We start from the raw sequence: 5,207 nt of genomic DNA, 5'->3' as shown, positions 1-5,207 counted from the left end.
TATATATATATATATATATATATATATATATATATATATATAGCATCTTTCTTTGTTAATGGTTTCGTACATATATTGTTTTTAATCACGTCTTGCATTTATTTAAGGATTTGTGGGTTAAAGTATTTGAAAACAAATAAGAAATTCATACAACCCTTTTCGTAATGGAAGATTCACACTCGGTCCATTATATATTTGTTGTTTCAAAAAGGAACGAAAACAGATATTTATGTCATGAATCATGCCTATAGGAAAATACAATGTAGAATCTTACTTTATCATAAAGTATGTAATACACATATGACAAGAACATAACCGGTGATGATCGAGATTTACATCTCTCTCGGAGTTCAAACCCAGATGATGGACCGACACATGAAGATATTGTGGCATTATATTGTGGCAAGATATCTCTTTATTTCTGCGTTGGCATATCGGCCAACAGAGAGAGAGAGAGAATAAGAAAGCTCCAGTGGATTATATTATAACACAGATAAGAGAGATTATGTAACTACAATATTGAGTCAGAATAAACAAATTTCAGGACAAAGACTTGTCGGAAGAGATTGGAAGAAGAAGGCATATATATATATACACACAATAGCTTGAGAGATGTGATCTTATCATATGGTTAAATATCAGGCCTTGTCGACCGGTTGGTGGTAAGGAGGAAGAGTTTGGCGTTCGGATTCAGAGACGCGAGTGGCGTGGAACTTGGCGATGAAGGCGGAAGCTTTGCGGTCGATGCCGGGCTCGGCCACCCAGTTACGCTTATCCTCGTCGCTCGCCCATACCTTTCGACTGTAACCCACGTCCTCTCCCCATGCATGCGTGTCGTGCTCCACCCTTTGCGTCCTCCTCCCTTTGAAGAAGCTCAGCAGCGAGAATGACGACGATCTCTTGCCCTGCGATCTCTTGTTTCCGCCCATCTCTCTCTCTCTCTTGTGGAGGAGGGAGGTGAAGGAGTGTGTAAGTGTGAGAGATTGTTCTTGTTGTTCTGTTGGTGTCGAGTGGAAGGTGGGGTTGTCTTTATAGGGGAAAATGACTCTCACAAGTTTTTTTTTTATATAATTTCGTGGAAAAAGAGTTTTTTTTTTTGTTTTATGTATGTATATTTACCAACCAAAAGCCGATTAATAACGGTACGCTTTTATATTTTTTTTTATGTAAATATTTTTTTTTATCATGGTTGGTTATAATTAATCCTATGTAGATGTTTTTTTTATACGAATGTGCTTTTCGTATGTAGATGTTAATCATGGAAAGTAACATATTGAGTTTTTCAATAGTGGAGTTTCGAAGATTTCAATGTGTTTTAAGAAATACGATTAATTGTTTTATATTAGATCATTAAAAAAAACATACAACATTATTTAAAATTAATTGTAAAACATAATATTCCATACAAAACTATGGTGATTATATGAAATCGATCCTTAGATATCGTATAAGATGCGGCAGGTGGGTTTGGTATTTCGTAGAAATTTCGGGTACATCTAGATCATTCAGAATATTGGAATTTGGATTAGAGAAGCGATTAATTGAGGATTAAGACATTGAAAGTATTCCAAGAAAAAAGGCGGGAAAAGTTAGGCAAGATTTATAGTAGCCAAGATTGGTGAGGGAAAAAAAAAGCAAAAGAATGTTTATTAATTAAATGGGCCAATAAAATAATTTTTTTTTTGTTTGATTGCTAAAAAAAAAGAGAAGATAGAAAAGACCAAACAAAATGGAGAACTTGGATGCCTAACCAATGCTTTTGGGGTCAATTTATTTATTTATTTTTATAATTAAAAAAAAAACAAGACAATTTTTTTCTTAAAAAAAAACAGGATCGTGTTTTTTTTTTTTTTTTTTTTTTTTTATGGAGGATTCTATCTACTTAACGTTCTATATGGAAACTATCAAATGTTCACAATTTACTATTTTATTATATCTTAATTGTAATTATCCGTTTAATCGACCTTTTCTCTATATTAATAATGTCTTTATTTTAGGTCTTTTATCAATTTGAACCTTAAATCTTTGAATTAACTAAATCAACCGTATATGAAAAGAACTTGCATTTTTTTACAATCCCATAAATAATGTCCTAAAGATGTAAAATATGATATTTTGCTTTCCATTGGTATTCTACACTGAAATATGCATTAAAAAAATAAATCAAATGCGTGTATAACCAGCTAGTGAAATATTGAATACACCGTCTTATAATTACACCCAAAAAAGGCTAATTAGCTGTAATTAATACGATTAAATTAATCTGGAAGAATGCATTGCATATTATACTGTGATTATTATATTATAAAACTAAAAGAGAGAGAGAGAGAGAGCCAGACAGTCAAAAAGACGAGGGAGAAGGATTCGGCAAGAGAACAAAAAGGGTTTATTTTCCATAACAATTTTATGTAAATGAAAAGCTCGGTGGAATATTATCCAACGACCACGAGTTACAACTTCTTCACAATATAAATAATTAATGCTACCCATGATTAAAATTAATATTAATTAATAATGTAGAGAAAACTAGTCTTAATTTTATCTAATAGTTTTAATAAAACTAAACTGATATCTTCTTCTTTTTTTCATCGTATCGTAATATATATATATATATATATATATTGCATAATTAATGTTCTGCAATAATCTTTGTTTAAACCATAAATTAGTAACGTTTTATGCTAAATTTGTTGTTAATTACAGCACAAGCAACCCACCGCAAAAGAGAGGTCATTGCTGAATTTGAGAGGGAATATATAAATGGGAAAGTTTTGTTCCTTTGGAGATTCGACCAAGTTATCCAAAGTAGGGGTTTTTTTTTAAATGATTGGTGAACCAGTTTGAAATTAATATATTTGCCATGAAATTCCAAAATACAAAAATCCTCAATGTGAAATAATTGAAAAAAAAATGTAAATGGTTTTAAATACACATCAGTTGGAAAATTTATATATATATATATATATATACACATATATTATGTGTGATCTATATAACTAGCAAACATATATCAAGTCTAAAAAAATAAAAACTTTATTTATAATTTTATAGAATATCCGAAAAACTATGTTAAGTAACCGGATCGAAAAACTACTTGAACTGAAAAAAAAGGTTAAATATTACGAAATCAATCTTTATATTTAACCTAATACACACTAAACCAATCATATAAGGAAAAAAATACAAACACGCAAAGGTAGAGACTATTTCTTCCTCTCTCTCTCTTTTTTTTTTAAAAAAAAATAATAGCAAAAACACGTAAAAAAAATAAAAAAAAATCAAAGGCAACACAGATTGGTAAAGACCAACTAGTACGAGAATCATGTCCTTTTATTTAATTTGATTAACATATTCTCTTCTTTTTTTTTTTTTATCAGGGTTCATTGCATTATAGTATTGTTAATCTTATATTATTTCCTTAGCTGTAATCAATCACAATTATTATTATTATTATTATTATTATTATTATTATTATTATTATTATTATTATTATTATTATTATTATTATTATTATTATTATTATTATTATTTTCCGGAGTTACAAATCGCTTTCCTAGACCGATTCTGAAGTATTTCTTATGATTTTGCTTTTAGGGTAATGGTATAATATCTCTCCTATATCTCCAATTCCAACCACCCAATTCTTTAGAGAGCTTCTAGTCTCTCATAAACCGGCATGCTGTTTCCCCCGATTTAAGAGAGACTTGGAACGCATGTCATCGACCGTAATTCACATGGTGGTGGTGGACGTTGAAACAAATTGGTCTTGGATATATTGCGTCTTTGTTTGGATATGAGACCCTCATTCCGGCGAAACTCGGTCCCGACTCGTCCGAGTTAGGGTTTGAGTGGAGGAATCGGGTGAGTCAACGGCCGAGTCAACTCGGGTGACTCGGCGGTTAGGGTTTCGGATTAAACCCGGTTTACACCGGTTTAATCGATCCAATTTCGGTTAAACCCGGTTTGGGTCAATCGAACCTGGTTCGATTCGATCCAAGTCCGGTTATCGGCGGTCAGATCGGGTTTGACCCGGTTCCGTCGGTTCAGACCGGATTCCGGCCGGTTCAGTCCGGCTCAAACCCGATTCCGGCCGGTTCAGACCAGTTCACTCCGGTTCGGTCAATTCGTTGACCAATTTGGTCAACAGTTGACCGGTTTAGGTCAAATCAGACCGGTTCAGGTCCGGTTTGGGGTCAATTGGACCGGTTTAGATCGGTTCAGGTCAATCTAGGTCCGGTTTAGGACTATTGAGTCCGGTTTAGGTCAATTGAGTCCGGTTTAGGGAAATTCAGACTAGTTTAGGCTGGTTTAAGTCTCGGTTAGGGTCTGATTTGTCTGGGAAGGGCTAGAATTGTTCGGTTTAGACCAATAGGGTCTGATTGGAGTTTAATTAGGGTCGGTTTAGACTGGTTTAGGTCTAATGTGAGGGTATGTTCGTCCAATTAGGCTAGAATTGAACCGTCTAGGTCAATTGGGTCCGGTATTAGGTAAGATCAGATTGGTTTTAGGCTGGTAGAGGTCTGTTTAGGATCTGATTTATCTGATTAGGGCTTGTATTGGTCGGGTTAGGATCTGATTTTGTGTCTTAGGACTAGATTGAGTCAGTTTTAGGGTCCGGAGTGTATAAGTAGGACTAGAACTAACTGGTTTAGGGTTAAGATGGATTATTATTATTATTATTATTATTATTATTATTATTATTATTATTATTATTATTATTATTATTATTATTATTATTATTATTATTATTATTATTTTCCGGAGTTACAAATCGCTTTCCTAGACCGATTCTGAAGTATTTCTTATGATTTTGCTTTTAGGGTAATGGTATAATATCTCTCCTATATCTCCAATTCCAACCACCCAATTCTTTAGAGAGCTTCTAGTCTCTCATAAACCGGCATGCTGTTTCCCCCGATTTAAGAGAGACTTGGAACGCATGTCATCGACCGTAATTCACATGGTGGTGGTGGACGTTGAAACAAATTGGTCTTGGATATATTGCGTCTTTGTTTGGATATGAGACCCTCATTCCGGCGAATGTCGGCTTTGTTTGGATATGAGACCCTCATTCCGGCGAAACTCGGTCCCGACTCGTCCGAGTTAGGGTTTGAGTGGAGGAATCGGGTGAGTCAACGGCCGAGTCAACTCGGGTGACTCGGCGGTTAGGGTTTCCGAAATTAGGGTTTCGGATTAAACCCGGTTTA

The sequence above is a fragment of the Tarenaya hassleriana genome, unplaced genomic scaffold (genome assembly GCF_000463585.1).
Source record: "Tarenaya hassleriana unplaced genomic scaffold, ASM46358v1 Cleome36, whole genome shotgun sequence".
Lineage (NCBI taxonomy): Eukaryota > Viridiplantae > Streptophyta > Magnoliopsida > Brassicales > Cleomaceae > Tarenaya > Tarenaya hassleriana.
This window is presented reverse-complemented; position numbering follows the sequence as displayed.